Source organism: Rissa tridactyla, chromosome 18 (genome assembly GCF_028500815.1).
Source record: "Rissa tridactyla isolate bRisTri1 chromosome 18, bRisTri1.patW.cur.20221130, whole genome shotgun sequence".
In the NCBI taxonomy this organism is placed as follows: domain Eukaryota; kingdom Metazoa; phylum Chordata; class Aves; order Charadriiformes; family Laridae; genus Rissa; species Rissa tridactyla.
In genome coordinates this window covers 6970472-6991251 of record NC_071483.1, presented here as the reverse complement: position 1 = coordinate 6991251, position 20780 = coordinate 6970472, and the positions used below count along the sequence as shown (strand labels likewise).

Genomic DNA, 20780 nt, shown 5'->3' with positions numbered 1-20780 from the left:
TTAAGGTAATTATTAAAACGCGTAGTCGCCAAACATCAAATATGTATAGCATAGAGAAAACCTCCTTTCCTCTTTCCGGTATCATCCTCTCCACAAATGCCAATGAAAAAGAGCACTCTTAAGTACCACAAATAAAATACAGGGCACAGATGAAAGCTAGCAAACCCATCCCATCGCCTGGCCACCGTAACCCCTTCTCTTCCCCCTTCTACGCACCATCTCCCTCTGAGTTTCACCTGAGATGGGAAGCTCCCTCAAGCTGGGACCACGCGACCAGTTTTTCCAATATAAGCAATTTCTAGTATGTGATGGTGTTATCCTGGTTATAAATAAGTGGTAAATGACAATGAACATGAATGCCCAGAATGGAAGAAATTTATCCCCTGGTTGTTGCATCCTCCAGAGGCTGAGCAAGGTGAACCAACGTGATCCAGCGTGTCAGGTCCTTGTGCTCCCACCAGCAGCAATGGCGTGATCCAATCTCTGGACTGGGCCAGATCAGCTCCTTGACAAGGAATGACGACACCGCCGGCATGTGAAGCACAAACAGAGGTGAAATATTAGGTTTATTGCTACATCTAAGGAGGAATTGGGGAAACTTAACAGCTTAAACTGTAGTTTAGTGAGGGTTAATAGCTAATGTTTGCAGAAAATGCCAGTGCTTCACTGCCTCACGCAGGTGCTCAGGACCTCTCTGCTTTGTGCTGCACCTACAAAATGAGTTTTCAAAGTTCTCTGGAAGTTTCTTCCCGATTTGTGAACAGTGTTGTTACCGTATCCATGCCGAAATGTCATGTTATCTGTGAGAAATACCATGCTACTTGATTAAGCACAGACCGTACGTATCACTCTAGCACTGTCCAATGTGTTACAGCAAGAGGAGCCTGCCCAGCACCGACAGCGGGCTGGCAGCAGCAGCAGAACGTCCCCACCACTGTCTTCGGACATGGGACAACAACAGCCTTGGGCCCGTGGGCTCGTGTGTGTATAAGCCTCTTTTTCCTTCCGGCTGTGGACAGAGAGGGTTTGCCATTGTTTTTCTTAGCATCCCGTATCGCTCGTGGCTTGGCATAAAAACTCTGCTTTCCTTGGGTCTTGTGCTTCAGGGCTTCCAGCGTATGTCTGCAGGTATCAGGAGGGCAGTTTTTCTAACTGCACAAGCAGCTGAGGGTGTTTTGTCTTGGCTTTTGGCTTTTTCCCTCTTCTGAAGGGTCAAGGGTGGCCTCAACCGGTAGCAGGACACTGATGTTTAGGATAATGTGGTGCTATCAAGCATCAGCTTTCACGGATGCGTCTTGTTTCCTTCCATGTCTGTGTTGTTTTGCTCAGGGATTTGGGATCACTGTATTTGTGATCCAGAAGGTGGTATCCGATGAGGTACCTGTGGGATTTTCTTCTTCCCTTACAGCCAGGGGCAGTTGTGGGGCCTCTGCGCACCTGATCATTGCCAGAACCTCTGGGATAGATGGGGGCTTGTGTGTAAGCCCGGGAGCTGCCAAGTCTCCTACTCTCGTATGTGTAGCTACTGGCTTTCTCCCTGCAGTTACACACCGCATGCTTTCCTTCCCAAACCCTGCCTGCGCGCCAGGCCTGCGTCACCCCACGCAGAAACTCCTGTGCATGTTGAACCAGGATGAGACCCCGAGTGCAGGCTCCTGGCTGGAGGCGGCTCTTCTGACAGTGGTGGTCCAGGGGCTCTCCCACCCGCCGTCCTGCCCCTGTGCCGTGGCACACAGGAGACGCTCCCACACCTGGTCACCATGGCACGTCGGCATCCCAAATCCAGCCTCAGCCACGTGGTGAAGCCGTACCGGTCGACTCTTTATGGCCACAGTAGCAGACGACACCCATCAGTGTATCTGAAAAAGCCTTCTCCCAATAAATGACCTGCATCTGCAACTTCTTGTATTTCCCTGGGACAGGGCCCAGACCATCACCACTCCGCAGGCAGATCTCATCTACCGTCAAACTTTTTTGCCTCTTCAAAGGATAATCTGACTAACGTTATTTTATTTATTTTTTTTTTCCCTGAAACACCATCATACAACACAGCATTGGAGTCCAAACACCAAACTGCCCCTTTTCCAGCATTCTGGGTGCTCTTCTCTGCCATTCCACTTTAAGCTGTTTCTCCACTCCATTAGAAACACCACCAGTAAAAATCTCCTGAAAACGCCGTTGCAAATTAAAGCGAGCCGGTCCGAAACCAGTATCACAGCCACTTGCTTAATATATTTCTCCCTAGAAGAACTTACAATGTTTCCTTGATGAACCCCCAAGCATAACAGTTTCCACAGTGATTACAGAAAAAGTAGCGGTGCCAGAAATAACATCGTTAAATGGAAAACATCCCCTGCGCTCGCTCTCGCGCACGCACACACCCAGCGAGGGCAAATGGGCTCACCGGCACCGGGGACAGTTCCTCCCTGGGGACAGACCCAGCCCCCAGCAGCCACCAGTGGAAATGCAAACAGAGATGGAAATTGAGTCAAAATGCCACTTTTTAAGTAGGTGTCTTGGTGATGGCCCGTAGGCAGGTACCTTCTGCACACAGCGTACCCTCGAATAGAAATATAGTCCATGAGGATATTACAAAAGCAGCTTCCCAAGTACAATACTCCAAATATTTTACCTAGGAAGGCAGGACAAAATGCCCACCCCCAGGGGTCTGTCCTGCCCTGTGAAAGGCACTTTTAGTTCTGGCGCAGCCCTGGTGCAAAAGCAGGAAAGAGAAGTACCGACCGAGTATCGGAGCTTCCCCAAGCCACCCCTCCTTGGCACTCGCATTCATTCAGTTATTTGAGGTCCAGGACATGCAAAGCTGCGCTTGCCATTCCTGTGAAACCGCCTGCGTGTTTTCGGGCCGCTGCCATCCTCCTCGTCCCCGCGCCAGGCTGCGGGCACCCCATCTGCAGCGCTGCTGTGACCTGACATCTCTCCCTTTCCTCATTCATTTACCGAAATAGAGAGAAGGCTTTCAGCAAACACCTTTCCAAAGCCATTTTCTGCAACAAGAGCCCTCAGGAGCTTCAAACTCTTTAATGGCTTATTGCTCACAAGAAAAGAGCAAAATGAATGCTTTCTATTATCTTTTAACCTAAACTTTTGGCTCACGCACGGGCACCGGACCCTGCCCTCTCCCCACACCCCTCACAAGCATCTTCTCCTTTTGAGCTCTCTGTCCCCATGACCCTCAGAGCCTTTACCAGCCTTTTTTCCCCTGGGAGGAACTCAACACACTTATCCATGTAAAAAAAGATCACTTTTATCACCTTGATTTGCATTCGAATTTATTAAAAGTATATGACCAACCTCCTGCTTGCTTAGAAAGGTATCACTCTAATTTAGAGATGTCAAAAATGGGTTCAAAAAGGAAAAAAAAAAAAAACAAACAAAAAACCAACAACAGGCTAAACAACAATGTCCAGCTTAGATTTTTTGTGATAGGTTTTGTGTTTGACACGACTCCACAAGCAGAAGCCGCCCAGGACAGGCAGATACATCCCCGACTGCCAGCCATGACTTAGCTCCCATTCAGGAGCAATGGGATTTTGAGGATTTCTGTTATATTCACACACTTTTCATTTCCACCTTTACACCTGTTTATCTAAAAAAAAAAAAAAAAACAAAAAAAAACCCCAACCAAACCCTTAACTGCTGCTTTAACATTCTGGCATACCATCTCCTACCTTGTGAATAATTCTGAATTCTGATTAATGCAAATATGAACACAAAGGATTTTCTAACTTTGCAGCAAATCCCCACAGGTGGGTGACAGATCAAAACACGAAGGCAGCAGACCATGTCTACGGCGATGAATTACAGGCAGAATCAAAAAGCAACTCTATTCCATGGAGACTATAAGGCAACCAACACCTCATCTGGGACTTTCCCTTAACTTCTTTAAAGACCTAAAACCTGCATAATGCATAATAAAACCAACACTGCAGGCTTTTTCTTTAGCAGAAAACCAGCCCACTGCTGCCTTAGGGTTATGAAAAAATTCTTCAGTTTGGCAGTAAATGGTTTTAGCCTTCCTCGCTTTACTCTTCCTGAATGCAAACGGCGCCATTCAAAGCAGGTTTGCAAAAGCAGCAAGGCTTCGGTTTTAATAAATGCTCCTTGAATTAAAAAGGATTACCTTAGTAATGATACAAACCGCGGTAGTAAACTCATTAGACAGTGAGTCATTACCGTCGGATGCTATCAGATGCGAAGATCCAGCCCCTGCTGCCGGCACATCTACTCACACGGTGCGAGGAAGATCGTAGGTGATTCTTGGATCTCTTTTACCCATTTCGGTAAGTTTTTTGAGCAGCTGCTGGGCCATCGGTGCTAAAAAGCAATAGCTTCCCCAGCCTAGAGTGGTCATGAACCATAACTATGAATCTTTACCATAATACATTTTCATAGTTATTTGTAGTTATTCACTGTAGCATGAAGCACTTACTTAGAATATTATTTAAAATAGTATCAATTTACTTTTATTTAGCATTTTTTACGCTGGTGGAAAAAACTCTGTGGTGTTTTACAAACTGCTGCGGAGGGAGTGTGGCAATGCTCCTGGGAGGGAGGGAGAATATTTTTAACCCCATTTTACAGAAGTGGGAACTGAGGCACGCACTTTTCCACAGAAGGATATTGGCCAGAAACACTTCTGAGTTCTTGCAGGATAACTTCCAGCAGAGATCCTCACTTCCAGAAGAAACGTACGCTTATTCCAAACTACAGTGGTCACCCTGTTGTCTCCTGGCCAATTTTCTCACGTAAACAGAGTGGTGAAACGGTGGGGAAGAGTGGTTTCTCTTCAGGTTTTGTTAATTTTAGCCTGAGAAAGTCATGAAGGAAATACCTGAGCACGACGGGCAAGTTTGTGGGAGGTAATTAAACACCCAGCTCGACTTCCCTTACAACTCAGAAAAGCTTCAAATTCTTCTGTAGATATCTACTACTCTATTTTTGCACTTGGTTCAAGCCTGACCTTTCATTGCCCTGTTTTGTTCCACAGTCGAGCACTCCTCATCTTCAAAATGAAGGCTTTTTTTTTTTTTCTTTTTTTAAACACGACCAAAACTTTATTTTCCTCTTTAAAACGTGCAAAGATCCCACACACTTTTGGGGGGTTCAAATACACACAAGAACGCTTTGTCCTGCCCCTACCGGCCCTGCCGTTCCCCCCCACAACAGAAACTTCCCAATTGACACAAGCACTTGGGATGCCAAGAGACCTCATATTTGAGTAAAGAAATCCCTTAACTGTTTCAGTTTGTACAAATATCTGCTGTGAAGAGCCCTTCTAAGGAGAGATGCTTGGGATCACCACCCCATGCTCGTCCCCCCCCCCCCCCCCCCCCAGGATGCTTCCCCTTAAAGGACAGGCACTACCTCTCCGTCCTTCACCGTGCCCAGCCAGCTCGTCACCCTCAACTTGTTCCTCCGCAGCTGAGACAACCTGGTGCGGCTGTGGTGCCTCCTGGGGAGTTTATCAGATTTCCACCCCTGTGGCAACAGGGTGGCAACTGCAAATCACCAGCCCGTTACCGACTCCTGGCTGACCCAGCCCAGCAGCTGCTCTTGTTTTACAGGTGGCGGGTGCCATCCCAGTGCTTTCCGAAATGTGTGAACTTTATGAAACTTTTTTTTTTAGTTTTTCGTTTTTGTGCCACTCGTTTTAGCCCCATCCTCAGTTTTTCTATAGCTTTAATTTATGTTAGTGAATCTCCCCAGAAGGGAACAAACACCAAAAAAACTGAATAAAGAGCAGGAGGGAACACAGGAAACCTGTGGGGAGCTATTTAAAGAGTCAGCAATGCCTCATGGAAAACTCTAAACACATTCCTGTTAGCGACAAAGCCACTGTTTTGGCCCCAGGTCGTTCACTGCATCCCTTGGGGTCCCCACTGCCTCACCCCGAACAGCAGGGAATGGGGAAAGTCTTTCTATCCCACACCTTTCCTGGGCATCTCCCAGCAGCTTGGGGCAGGAGGAACCAAGGTGTTGCTCCTAAACCCCTTGAAAGTTCCTAGAAGCTCTCCAGTTTTCACAGCCTGTTCTGTGAACCCTGTACCCCAGCACGTAAATAACGACCATTCGTTCACCTTCCCCAGGTGAAACGGCTGGAGAGGGCACGCCATCGCTTCCAGCCGTGACGCAGACCTCCAGTGCGTTCAGCCTACAGCTTATCTTACTACATTACGTTTGGGGAGCACGCATCCAGTCACACACTTCTCTAGTTAGCCTTTTACCCCGAGACCATACCCTACCCTGAGTTGGGAATGCAACCAGCTCACTACACAACACCCCTTGGGACCCTTCGTCACCGCTGGCTCATGGTCCATTACGACATTGGTGATATATGGGGCTATCAAGAGAATAATCATACACCTGAAGATGAAGAAGGCCAGTCCATGTATACCCGAGACGTAAATCTGTTAGTAATTCTTATGAAAAGTGCCAGTAGGTTGTTGTAGAATGAAGGGTTGTGTCTGTTTTTTGCCTTTTGAGTTCTGCGAAGCAGTGAACTGCCTTTCAGGAGAGACCATCTAAGCAATGCAGAAGTTGGATTTCAATCTGGATGTGGGACTGTGGCAGTAAAGGCTTCAGGGAAATACTACGCTTAAAACCAGGTTTGCTGGGAAAAGGGCCAGGGTCAATTTTATTGGATTCTCCTGAGGTTTCCCCCTCTAAACTACACCACCAAATGAGGGCTTAGCAAAGCTCTCCAGGTCTCGATGCATCTGAGAGCAACATTAGCGGAGAAACCCAAATCCTATGTCTGAATTCAGCTGGATCCAGCCAATTTTTGACACACCTTGCCTTCCTGCCTAAAACCTGTAGGTCTAATAGGGAAGCAGAACAAAATAGCTGAAACCCCAAAGCCTCCCAGGGCTGGAAAGCCGGAATAATGGTTTAATGAGCAGGTGACCCTGCAAAGTTCCGAGGAAGGAACAAGGGAAGGTCTGGATAAGCGGGGTGGAAAAGACAATTTAGGATTTGGAGAGTGAGGAGCTGCTGAAACCAAAAACTTCATTTGCACCAAAAAAAGATTTTTACATCATCAGCGTATAACAATGTTTCCCACGACGCTGAAGATGCTCTACGCTGAGTTTGTACCGGTGGCTGACCCCCTGCGAGCTCCTGCCACGATGACCTGCAAGCGCTTTGTGCCTTTTGTACCATTTACGCAAAATGGCACATGGGCTTCAAGGCAACGAGGCCCAGGTAGTCCCTGCTCACAGCAGGTCCATTTTGGGAAGGCAGGAAAACCTGGTCTCACTCCTTTTTTTTTCCCCCCTTACTTATCCCCGCTTAAAAGTTGCTGAGCAGTTCCCAGAAGGAAAGTGCCCCTAAAGCAAAATTTCCGTACAACTGGGGGGGGGGGGGGGGGGGGAAACAAACCTGTACAAAAATACTGTCTAAGTGTGTTCAAATGGGTTAGTAACCGTTCCTTTTAGGGAAAAGGCTTCTCGGAAGATTTCCATGCAGTAACTCCTCGGGGATGTCTCTGCTTGTCTCATTCAGCTCTGCAGGGTTGGGTTCCTCACCTTACCCTGCGCGTGCAGCCCGGCTCACCTTCCCCCGAAGCTCCGAAAAAGGGGCAGTAAGCGAAAGCGGGCACTCCGGGAGCCAGCCACAGCCTGGACTTCCTCGGGAGGAGGAGCTGGGCTTAGTTCAGGGCTTTGCAAAGAAAATGAGGCAACGTAGAGGATAAGGAAGATTTATTGCACATTTACTTTCACCAAATGTTTTTCGAATGACTGAATAATCCCCTAGTCCCTCTAACACAGGCCCTCCCTGACACACAATGCGTCTTTTGATGCTCATTAAAAGGTTCACCTTATGCAGGCGTGTAATTAGAGCCGGGTGGGATAAAAATCTCCATTCTGATTACTGCGCCGATTATAGAGAGCGAGATCCCAGCCGACGGTGCAAAGCCGGCCTGGGAAAGCCCATTTGCTTGAATTCAAGCCGTGACACAGCCGGAGCCCTAATCACAACTGTCCCCTTGCAAGGTGGTCTCGCAGAGCCCAGGAGAGGGAGCACCAGCCAGAGATCCGTCCGGATTAAGGAGCGAAAGGTGGGAAGAATTCAGCAAGTGGAACGGGCAGAATGGAAAACAGAATAAATATTTCCCTATGTCCCAACCCAGCCCTACTGACTACAGATCCCAGCAGGGCTATAAAGATCTACTAACAAGCAGCCTTTTTAAAGTCAGAGACAATGGTGTTGAATGTATATTTTAAATAAATTGCTTTCCTTTGCAGAGGTGGGTTTGTGTTGTTTTTTTTTTTTCTTTTTCGTAAGTTGCAGCCCCCCTTGCCAAGAAACCAAGTGCTTTAAAGTGCTTTAGAAACGACGGGTCTGCTGAAACACTTTTTGCCTTCAACATGTGCAGCCAAATGCGGCCAGAAGTTCTGACGGCGGAGCTCCTCCGAGCAGGGAGGCGGCAGGAACCTCGGTGATGAGGGGGAACGGAGGAAGCCGGAGGAAAGCCAGCTCTCCTAACGCAGAAGGAGCTGCCCGACGTGGCCATGGGACTTTGCCAGTGACGTACGGCGAGGGAGTTCCCAGGAGCCCCTCATTAATGACCTGCCACCCAATCAACGGGATGGCCGGGGTGATTTCCCCAGCTGGGATACACTTCCCCGCTCTCTCCAATTACCGCCAAACCACCCATGTCAGCGATGCCTTATCCCCGCAGCTCGGGAAAGGTTTCTCAACAGCGCTTTTGTTGTTAACTTCAGAATAAATATTATTTTCGAAACCGTTTCTCCGGGGACTCACCCCACCGGATCCCCTTAGTAGTCCCCCACATCCGATCACGCTGCAAACTACGCAAGCCGAACACTGAGCTATTCTACCGATGGACACAGTATATTTTTCAAGAGCAAACTCCAAACATTTCTGAGTTTGCTGCCCCCCCCCCGCCCCAGGCCACTCTCTCCTCCACCCCGGCTGCACGAACGTGCTCTTGCTCAGACGGGCAAACCAAACGAGCGGAGCCTGCGGTCCTGTCTCTGCTTTTTCTGCCACACGTGCAGCTGGGCAAGCACTCAGCAGGGCGGGGGGGGAAGAAACCTTGTGAGGGTCCCTTGTTAGGGTGCTCAAAGCGCAGTAGAGAAGCTGCAGTGGGACATACGCATGTTTCTGAAATGGATGGTGTCTGACATGGAGAAATCAGAGCTGCCCATTGTGGATTGGGGTGAAAACGGTCACTCGCAGTGAGTAATTCCCCCTCATTTATGCGGCAAGAGCATCCCCAGGAGAGCATAGGGCTCCTCAAAAGCATTTCTCAGGGGCTGCACCGCACTTCTGTGTGTGCTGGATGTGTCCCAGAGGACACAAAGCCCAGACCTGCTGCAAGCAGTTTCGTGGTAACACATTTGTTAATTAATCAACTAGTAACACTGGAAGTTTTTTTCTTCACCGCCCAGTTTACACGAGTCCTCTACAGATTTTGTTTTTCCTTTCCTTGATAATGCCTGCAGTAAATCCTTCACCAGCCCGAGAAGCCTGACAGCCAGCCTTGGAGGCGGGAGGCTTTGCTTCTCAAAAGCAACTTAGGACAGCTCATATCAGCCCCCACCACGTCCTACACCGGTATCTCTTCTTCCTTCACTGAAGGACAATTCTCCAGGGATGAAAGAAATCCTATTTCCAGGATCCCTTCAGTTAGAGCTGTCTGCTAAGCAGAGGAAGGCAGGAAGGAGATGGGGACAACTCATTGAAGGGGTTTTGGAGCCTCTTGACACCTGGGAGCCAAGTGAGAACCACAACATCCCACGCCCCACAAATCCCACCTATTCTTATCGAGGAAACACACGCTAGCAGCATCGTGCTTTCCTACAAGGATTGTATTGAAAAGTTCCTGAAGCACTGGAGAAAAACATGACAATTCCCAACAAGAACAAACAGCTTCCCAGGGGATCGCTGAAGCCCAATAAAATAAGAGAATAAAATGAGAGAGAGAGGGGTTACGACAAAGGGGCTGTCAGGACATCCCGCCATCGAAGGTGAAAACTGACTCTGCAGACTTACACGAACAATCTTTCGACACCAGAGAAACTAAAAGCCTGTAAGCTACAGGTTATCCTCTCGCAGCAGAGCAGGGTTTGGATTGTATTGCTCACACCATAAATCACCGTGTCAGCTGCCCCAGCCGTTTCCACTGGCCAGAGTGGAACTGGGTAAAAGTGCCAGGCGCTTTCATGCTGATCGGCCAATTAGCTAAAAAACGAGGAACGGAGGCGGGGGGGGGGGGATAAAATAATGCACAGTGCCTTTTTCCGGAATAACAATCCACACATTTGCATAGAGCAGCTCAGCGCGTGTCTGCGTTTCTGATCACACCTCTGGGTGCATCAAAAGCGTTATTAATTTCCATCGAGGAGGATTAAGAAGCTTAAATCGTTAGCACTCATTTACTCAGACTTAATGCATTTTTAACGCCGCCTCATTTTATGCTGACGTGCAGGTGCTCATCAGTAGCTAGAAACACTTAAAAAGGGGTAAAACAGCCAAAGGGCCAGGCCCAGGTATGGGCCCCCCCTTCTCTGCAGGTTCACCCTCCTCACCTGCCTGCGGGAGCCCAGCAGATATTTTGGACTCTGAGCTGGGAAAATCAGCTTGCCAGGAGCTCCCGCAGGGATTTCGCTCGCACAGCTTCTCGCTCGCATCACGTGCTGCTCAAGAGCAACCCTCCGCTCCCCACTCGCTTTCCTGTACCAGTGATAAGGAGGAAATCCGTCCCAGACAGACAGACAGACAGACAGACAGCTCACCCCTGCCACATGGTGCAGCCAGCGAAAGTCCGCAGCTCGCAGGACCTTAATTAGAGGTGGCCGCCAATTAAGACTGGAGGTGCAGTTGATGCCTGGGCCAGTGCAGGCAGCCGGGCTGTCTGGCGGCGGATCAAGAGAAACAACCCCTCCGTGTTTACAGTGTACAGTAGCCCGACATCCCGTAACTCCCGGTTACTCACTGCAGTGACCTCACCAGCGAGCCATGCCCCTGATTTACAAGTGCTCTTAATTACGCCTCATCGCCTGCTCTTCCCTCTCCCAGCACTGACCACGGCTGATATAAGAAGAAGGGAAAAAAAAAAAAAAGAAAAGAAATTAAGAATAGAGCTATGAAAGCGCACAGACACGCGGAGGCTGGAGCGAAGCGCTGAGGTTCGTTACCTGCAGATGCCCCCCGCGCTGCAGCCGCGGCTCTGCCATGACTCTGCCCGGTGAGAGGTGGGGACCCTGGGGCTCCAGGGGGATCTTCTGCCGGGCTGCAATAGAAAAGGTTTTAGTTTAAAGCTCCTTATTTGGGCAGTGATGTAAAGGGAAGTTGTTCAGGCAGCGCCACCCCTTTTTTTTTTTTTTTTTTTTTTTTTTTTTTTCCATTCACTACACATTGTTTCCTGTTGTCAAGCAGCTGCTGTGGCTTTCGGCACAGACAAGGGAATCCTTCAGCCCCCGGCTGGCTCCGGGTGTCGCGACAGGCGCTGCCGAGGCTGCCCGAGCCCGGCTGCCCACGCAGCACCGCGGGGGGGAGCAGAACCCGGCGGGGCTGGACCACCGGAGCGGATGGGAGATGCTCCGTCCCCCCCGCCCAAGCCCCGCACACGCCAGCGTTTTCCATCGCATCACGTTTTCCTTCTTGCCTGCAGGAGCCGGCGGGGGGAGCTCGGCTGTCCCCGGGGCTGGGGGTGGCGGGGCACGGCCGGAGGGGGCCCCAGAACGGCGGGGCGAGGGGGGGCCCGGATGGCGGAGGGAGCGCGGCCGGCCCGGCGCTGCCCGCTCCGCTCGCCCGCCCGGCCGCCTCCCTCCCCTCTCCATCACTCCCTCCCCCGCCGCCTTCCTCCCCTACATCCTCCTCCTCCTCTTCATCCCCTCCCCATCTGTCCCGGTTCCCTCCCTCGCTGCTCCGCGCTCCCCCACCGCCGCTGCCCCCCATGGCAGCGGGGGGGGAGCCCGCTCCGCGCCGGCCGAGAGCAGCCCGAGCAGGCCGGCAGCGCTTCCCTCGGGAGCGGGACGGGGGGACACAGGCAGCCCCGTGGCGGGGATGGGGGTGATGCCGTCCCGCAGGGGACCTGGAGCATCCCCCCGCGGCCGCGGGAAGCAGCGGCGGGGCTGCCCGCGCAGGACAGCCCGCTCCCCCCGCGGTTTGCGGCGGAGGGAAACCCCCCGCGCACCAGGCGGGGCGGCGCGGAGCGGAGCGCGGTCCGCGGGCGCGGAGCTGCCCTGCAGCCGTCGGCACGGCCACCCCCGCGGCCACGGCGGGCCCCCGCTCATGCTGCCTGACGGAGCCCCGAAACGCACCCAGCCCTTTCTTTTCTGTTGTCGTTTCGGGGAGGGGGGGGGCGCTTTTTTTTGTCCTTTTTTTTTTTTATCTTTTTTTTCTGAGAGGTGTCTTTTTCCTTTTTTTTGTCTTTTCTTTTTCTTTTTTTTGGGGGGGTAGTATTTTTTTTTTCTTTTTGTCTTTTTTTTTTTGGTTTTTTTTGTTGTCTTTTTTTGTCTTTTTGGTGGTTCTTTTGTCTTTTATATTTTTGGTCTTTTTTTTTTTTTTTTGGTCTGGGTTGTTGGGGTTCTTTTTCTTTTTTTTTTTTTTTTTGAGTTATCACTGCCGTAACAAACCGAAAGCCTGAGCCGTTGCGCTCAAAGGGGGAGACAAAGTGCTCCTTTCATACGGCTGCAGGCAAGGCCACAGGCTCGGGCAGGCGAGATCTGCAGAGCGTGTCCCTCTTCCCTGTGGTGATGGCAAAAGGGCCCCGGCAGTGTTTGTCCTGGCACCCAAGCGGGATCCCGGCTCCAGCCAGACCGAGATGAGCTCGGAGGACAGAGCAAGATGACCCTGAGTTTCAGCCAGGCAGGAGGGAAGAAGCAAGCTGGGAGTTTTAGAAGAAAGCAGGAAAGTAGCCTTGCATCCCAGGCTGTGTTCATACTTAAAATATATGTGCGTATTCAGCAAAACATTTTGTGCATCTTCTATAGTCATTAGAAGTGCTACTGTAGATGTACGTTTTTACTGGCAAAAATGACAGCGCTTGCCAAGATTACTTATTTTGCTCAGCTCATCAGTATGTGCTTGATAACTGATTGCCGCTCCATAGTGTACCTGGTAAAACATTCCGTGGTGACAGCAGCTGCACCCTATAGGTGGCACGGCCATCCTAGGAAAATGCATCTCAGCCCTCCTATTCTAACGCAGGCTACACACAAAAAATCACTAGTTAAAAAGAAAACAAAAAAAAACAACTGCCCCCCCCCCCGACTATTACCAAGCCTATGTTCCTATCCGACGCCAGGTTTTATAAAGTCAGGGCGAAGCCAAAATAGAAGTCACCTAGCAATGAAATAACAATGATGCGAGGTCTCTGTGACGGAAAGAATTACGCTGGCAGCCAAATGAGAAACTTAGCAGGATGTGCTTTTTGGGGTGAACGTCAACAGAGCTGTTGTTTCTCTCAGAAAACAGCACGTTGCTTTCCAGGAGAATTAACGATCAGAAACCTGCTATCAAAACGCCAGTCTGGCCTGTCTCCAACCAGCCACAGACCAAACTCCACGTAAACTGCATCCCCAAAACACTTTTGGTGCTAAAACCAAGAAAACGCCATGTAACACGTGCACTTTCCATGAGGATATTATTTCCTCACTAGCCCAGTTTCACACCCAATTTCAACTGCTCTCATTCCAGACAGAAATGAGAATTAGAGCGTGAGGTAAAAACGCTTCATAGTTTTATTTGTTTAATTTTGCTCCCATGCTGCCACGGTCTCCCCCCTCTCTCTCAGCCCGAGCCACTTCGGTGCAAGCAGGTGCAGTTTTTGAGGTCTTTAAGGAATTGGACGGATGGAGTCAGACACTGGATACGCTAACGGGCCCATGAGGACTCTCAACCAGTGCATGTGGAACGGCCTCTACCCTCCCAAACCTCGCTCGATAAACACTGAAATCGGGTGTGTTTCCCCCTCGAGTGAACTTTCACATTGGGCTGGCTGCAGTTACAAAGCATCACCATCCCGGTTGCTGGGGTTACAGCCCCAGCTGCAAATCCAGTTTGGTTCTGGCCACAGAGAGCAGGTCGCGCCTGGAGCCCTGCGCGGACCGACTCTGATGAGCCAAAATCAGGAAAAGCAGGTTTGTCGCTTAAAGGCCAGCTAACGCAACCTGAACTGAGCGGGGGGACTGGATACGGCAAGGTGTCCACTTTCCTCATCAAGTTGGACTTGAGCACTTGGACGGACATGTAATAAATTAAATACAGCCTGCAGGAGCATGGACAGAAACAGAACAACCCCTAATCAGAAACAAAACAGGGTCTCTTTTACTCCACGCCACAGTGGGGTGGGGGTCGGTCTCTTCTCCCAAGGAACAGGCAATAGGACAAGAGGAAACAGCCTCAAGCTGCACCAGGGGAGGTTTAGGATGGATACTAGGAAAAAATTCTTCGTCAAAAGGATTATAAAGCATTGGAACAGGCTGCCCAGGGAAGCGATGGAGTCGCCATCCCTTGGGAGTATCAAAAGCCGGGCAGACGTGGTGCTGAGGGACATGGGGTAGCAGTGGCTTTGGCAGTGTTGGGTTGATGGTTGGACTCTATGATCTGAAAGGTCCCTTCCAACCTGGACCATCCTATGAATCTGTGATTCTATTCGAGGTATCGGACCTCAGATTCCAGCAGCAGCCTCACAATGGTTATAATTTTACTAGGCCAGAGAGAGAGATCATCTCCTCCTGACGCAGCTGCCATCTTCCTTCCTTCCTTTGCACACGGGATGAACTGGGAACTGGCTGTGAGAAGCACTTATTAAAATACCACCTCCCAGTCTGAGAGCACGAGGGCGCCCAGGGTGTCTGTGAGAGGCTTCAGCACCTCTGCTACGATAAACTCTCTCTCAGAAGACACGACCCCAAGAATTCATGAAAATTTTGCTTTTAAAGTGCAACCACACAGTAACAAACATGGGCATATTTAAGATTTTCATTAAAAAAATGCTATAGATTTTTTAAAATTTATTTTTAACCAGCATCCGTGACTCTGCTTATCACACCAAACACCGTCTTCCCAGTTATGGAGGTTAATCGCTGTGCTCCAACACAAAAAAAAAGGTCAAGGTACTTTTCCCCTGAGCGGTACAAACACCACCATTCAAGGCAATCAACGTGAAGGTGTTTGCCCGGTGGCTTTTCTTAGGTGGAAGAGTGTGGCCTTGCTTAAACGGGAAAGCGAAGGGCCAGGTTCCCCTGAGACTCCTCTTCCCACTGCAGGGTCAGGAGCACGCGGGGTTAAGTTCAGGCCACAGTGGGGAGTTTTGTGGAAATCCTTTGTTAGAAACCAGCATTTAGTCAGGAACGGGACTCTCCTCAGGCTGAGGATGGTTAAAACAACCACATCTCACTCCCCGTTTAAAGGTCAGGCTCTTTTCCTCCCGTGGGTGTTTAGACTGGCTACGCTGCCTCCCCATCCTTCCCCCACCGCTGGTCACCTCAGCGTGGCCCAGCCTGTGAGAAAATTACCCGCTGCCTGAAAAGGCCTCTTTGAAACTCTTCCCACCTCTTTTTTTTTTTTTTTTTTGAGCTCTATTAGTTTTTTCACCATCCCCGTTGCTGCACGGGAGTTCCCAGCGCCGCGCTCCTCGGAGCACCCTCGGGGCCCCGCACGCTTCCAGCTGGTCCCTAACTCATCCCTCTCTTCCCTGCTGCTAAAACGCATTAACAGAAGCCAAAAGCACCGGCCGGACTTTCAGCTTTTCCACGCAGGCGACTGCAAGAGCTGCCAGCTGAGTAACGGAGCTGGAAGGAAGGTTCCCCCTGAAGAACCCCTACGCTACAGCATGGGAATCGGGGATTTTCGTATCAGTTCCCTGATTTGCTGTGCAGCCACCAACAAGTCACTTCACCTTTCTGTGTCGAAGTCTTCCTGTATGGGGAGACTCTCTGGGTTCAAATGCTGTTGTGTGTTTTGTCTTTTTTTTTTTTAAAGCCCCCACGTCCAACTATGAGCCATCGCGCCCCTGATTGAAGGGGACAGGGAATATGGTTTTCAAGTCATCCTGCCCCTCAGGAAGGCTGGAGCAGCAGAAACCTGAGAATCAAACATGTTTCAGATGTATTTAACAACCTGAACTGTAAATCCCTAAAAGTGAAACGAGATCTTAGAATCATAGAATCACAGACTGTGTTGGGTTGGAAGGGACCTCTAAAGGCCATCTCGTCCAACCCCCTGCAGTCAGCAGGGACATCTGTAACTAGAGCAGGTTGCTCAGAGCCTCATCCAGCCTGGCCTTGAATGTCTCCAGGGATGGGGCCTCCACCCCCTCTCTGGGCAACCTGGGCCAGTGTCTCACCACCCTCAGTGGAAAGAACTTCTTCCCAATGGCTGATCTAAACCTGCCCTGCTCTAGTTTAAACCATTGCCCCTCGTCCTGTCGCTCCATGCCCTTGCAAACAGCCCCTCCCCAGCTTTCCTGGAGCCCCTTTAGGGGCTGGAAGGGGCTCTGAGGTCTCCCCGGAGCCTCCTCTTCTCCAGGCTGAACCCCCCCAGCTCTCTCAGCCTGTCCTCACAGCAGAGGGGCTCCAGCCCTCATATCCTCTTCGTGTCCTCCTCTGGCCCCACTCCAACAGCTCCATGTCCTTCTTGTGCTGAGGGCTCCAGAGCTGGACACAGGACTCCAGGTGGGGTCTCACCAGAGCGGAGCGGAGGGGCAGAATCACCTCTCTGGATCTGCTGCCCATGCTTCTTTTCATGCAGCCCGGAAGTTTTAGGCACAGTCTGCGCCACCGACAAGCCCTGAGCTCCCCCCGGCTTTTGGAAATCCCACCAGGCACCTTTCCTGAGGTGTGTTTATTTTGAGCCGCCTGACCCCAGGAGCCCCCATCCCTTTTCTGCCATCACGCCAGCCCTCAGGGGCCTGACGCCCACCAAAGGGCCTGGCTCTCCCCAGCTCGCCTGGGTCCTGAACCTCAGGCACTGCAGGAGCTCTGTGCCTCACTTTACACATCTGCAAAATGGGAATACCAGCGTTCCTGAACTCAGAAGGCCCTTGTGCTCGTTAAACATTTCAAAAGCATGCGGGAGAATCTTCAATTATCCAAAAAAAATCACTGCAAAGTTTCATTATTATTCCAACACTTACATTAAAGGCACATGTCCTGGTAAGTAGCAGGCATGAAGAATCATTATGCTAATTTTAGACAGAGCATCTGCTCAATGTTAAATCTGAAACTTTGTCTTGAAGAAATAATTTAAATTATTTTTCTTCAGAATTGACATTTGTCAAACAATATGTTGCGAATAGAAATTGCAGCCAACTATGAGTAATCCGAGTGAGCACACGTACTCCACCACGGTGAGAAGCACTCGGGGAGAGAGGTTGCTGCATTTTGGCATGGCAGGAATTAATGAGGAGAATAGCCAGGCCGATGGGCTTCCTGCCTCGCAGCCGCCTCTGCCAGCTGCTGCCGGCGGCACAGACCCTCGCCTTGGGTCTGCCCGTGCCCCTTCCTTCTACCATCACTCCCATCAGCCAGAGGTCCTTCAGCCTGTCTGCTCCCTGCCTGCCTTGCCTGCCCTGCCTGCTTCCTGCCTCCTCCCTGCCTGCCCTGCCTGCACTCTGCCTTCCCTCTGCCTGCTCCCTGCCTTCCCCCTGCCTGCCCTCTGCTTGCTCCCTGCCTTCCACCTGCCTGCCTTGCCTGCCCTGCCTGCACCCTGCCTGTTCCCTGCCTGCTCCCTCCCTGCCCTGCCTGCACTCTGCCTTCCCCCTGCCTGCTCCCTGCCTGCTCCCTGCCTTCCCCCTCCCCCCCTGCCTGCCCCCTGGCCACTCCCTGCCTCCTCCCTGCCTGCACCCTGTCTGCTCCATCTGCCCTGCCTGCTCCCTACCTCCTCCCTGCCTGCACCCTGCCTGCTCCCTGCCTGCACCCTGCCTGCTCCCTGCCTGCTCCCTCCCTGCCTGCACCCTGCCTTCCCTCAGCCTGCTCCCTGCCTGCTCCCTCCCTGCCCTGCCTGCTCCCTGCCTTCCCCCTGTCTGCCCCCTGCCCACTACCTGCTTCCTCCCTGCCTGCACCCTGCCTGCTCCGTCTGCCCTGCCTGCACCCTGCCTTCCCCCTGCCTGCCTTGCCTGCCCTGCCTGCTCCCTGCCTTACCCCTGCCTCCCTTGCCTACTGCCTGCCTGCCCCCTGCCCACTCCCTGCCTCCTCCCTGCCTGCCTCCCTCATCCTGCCCAGCATCTCCCAGGGCGAGTGAGGGTCGGTGGGAAAGCTGGGACCTCTCCCTTCAGCCAGATGTGCACCTATAGAGCCCATACCACCTTAAGCAATGCTTAATGCACCGCTGGAATAAACTACATGCGTGTCTTTGAGGACCCTCTTATATTATTTTTCATTTTTTTGCACAAGCACCTGAGCAGCTTCCCACCCCCAAACCCAGTTTTGCGAGGTAGGAAAGAACAGGAGATAGCATCTTCAGAGCTATTAGCCCGGCACTCTCAGTTGCCAGCCCCATTTGCCCTTGGGGGCAGGGACTCTGCTCCCTTCCAGCAGGTTTTTTTCCCTTCCCTTCTGTTTTTTCCTTACAACCTTCCCATTAATTTTAGGCCGGTTGTTTCCAGCGTGCCTGGGGAGCCCTGGGGATCCAGAGGCAGCTTCGAAGGGTTTTGTGAGTTGTAACTAAGAAAAGCAAACCCAGCGCCTGGCAGCTTAAATTTGCTATGCAAATGAGTGCACCCCGCTGGAAAAACGTAAGATTTACAAATTAAAAAGAAAAAAAAAAAAAAAAAAGGAGGTTGCAAACCACGGACATAGACCAATATACGGTAAACACCCCGATAACCACATCAACACACGTGAAACAAGGTATTACAGAGTCAGTCCACACCATCAAAATGGGTGTCTATATGTAACGAGGGTTAATTTGAAAATTAAATAAGCATTTTTACCATATATTTTGAATTACACGGGAGTCATCACCCCCCCCAAAAAACAGCGCAAAAATAAAAGTCTCATTTTGCTTTTAAGAAGGTAAATAGTCGTAAAGTGCCATCGTAGTGTCTACTGGATAAGGTCTCATGAATTCTACCTGTTAGAGATCCTAAGTCCCATTAGATATCGCTCATCTCAAATATCCTAAATCCCCGTTTGCAAAATCAGCCACCGATCCCTGAGCCATCTCCTTTTCAGCAGTACCATACATATATCGCCCAAAGTATTTGTCAGCATTTTAGACAAAAGAGGTGACAGAAATTCAGTCATGCTGCCTAAAACCCGTTTCTCCTCAATTTTGACCCTGACAACACTTTTCAAGTTAATCACAATCGTTTCTGACCGTGACATTCTCAACTGCCCCATGCAAATGTCCTGTTTAGATTCATTTCCCCTGAAATACAGCACAGTGTGGCCAAGGACGCCCTCCCCATGAATTCCCAAGCAGGGAGAATGCTGTGCCCATTAACCCCCGAGGCCTCCAGGGGACAGGGAGTAAAAGTGACCAGCAGCGAGACTGGGCTTCCAAGCACCAAACAGGAAACCAAGAAAGAGAAATTAAAAACTAACAGAAGTATAAATAAAATACTCAAAGGGTGGGGGAGGTAGTAGAGAAAAAAAAAACAACACACCTCCTGGAGAAACCCTGTGGGTAAAAGGAAAGTCAGGGCTTGAACCTTCCACCAGTGTTGATTCCTTCATTCCCAGTTTGTTCCAGTGTAAGTAGGGAGTTTTTTGCTCCATCCTCACTCACCACGTGCCTGGTCACACCAAACCATCGACCACCAACAGAGGATGGTCCAGCCAAGGCGGCCTCAGCCGGGCTTTGGGAAAAACAGCCTGGGACATCCCCGAGCTGCTCGAGAGAGCAAAGCGAAGCCAGGCTTCGCTGTTGGAGCTCCCGGGAAGCGCGTTATTGGAATGCCATGCCCAGGGAGTGCGATGGGCTTTGAGTTTTCAGATGAGCTCCACGTTTCAAGCCGTGCATCCCAACGCACTGATGCTCGGATGTGGATACTCCACGTGCAGTTCACGTGCCTCGGTGTGTCTCAGCACACCACTGGTGTGCTGCATATCCGCTGCAATGGTGTAATTCCAGCAAGACTAACCCAAATTGTGTTTTAGAGGAAAATCCCGTGCAAAGCAATAGCCGGTTGCTTCTCCCAGCCCTTCAGGGCAGCATCCCACCGGAGCTGCCGCTGCAGCACCCGTTTCACAGGCAGAGGAGGAGGTGGTGGCCGCGGGCATTGTGACCCATCTTGGGTCTTTGGCCCTTGCTGGCACACTGGTCCCATAACAGCCCGCTCAGGTCACCCTGCTCAGCCCGATTTCCCTCCCCGGCAGCCGAGTGGGGCGGGAACCATGGCACTGCCCAGTGAGGCTGGGCGACTCTCGGTGCGGTTGCAGGATCTTTTCCTTTGCTCCAGCTGAACTAACAGGTTCGTTTCCTATTTTTAAAAATTTCCCTTGGGCACCCGGGCCTTTGGATGGATGCTCTTTCAATATCATTACTATGCACACAGATAAACACGGAAGTTTTCCCAACAATCTGCCCATTCGTATCAATGGAGTAATTCTGAGGTTGAATTTGGCTCCAGATTCCCGGTGTTGTTCAAATAGGACAGTTCACACTGCACGTTGCCCAAGAAGAAGTAAAATAATGAATGACACAAGAAACATTGAATATTGCATCCTCATTAGAGAAAAACTAGATTAAGCCTGAAGTGCGTACTTAAATGGGGCTACATCATGAGATGGATGAGCACAAGGCCTGGATGGAGACAGACAGGACAGTTCTTATTTTCTTCT

At 50.8% G+C, this 20780-nt stretch overlaps 1 protein-coding gene across 10 annotated transcripts in view; it reads right to left on the bottom strand.

Moving 5' to 3' along the window:
- HIVEP3 (HIVEP zinc finger 3) overlaps positions 1–20780 on the bottom strand; it is a 289740-nt gene that overhangs the window by 114529 nt on the left and 154431 nt on the right. For 8 of the 10 annotated variants that reach the window (XM_054223793.1, XM_054223792.1, XM_054223796.1 and 5 more), the window contains one exon: positions 11184–11278. The exons of the other annotated variants lie outside the window; for them this stretch is intronic. The gene's annotated coding sequence lies outside the window, so the exon portion shown is untranslated. The remainder of the gene's footprint in view (positions 1–11183; positions 11279–20780) is intronic. 10 annotated transcript variants of the gene reach the window in all.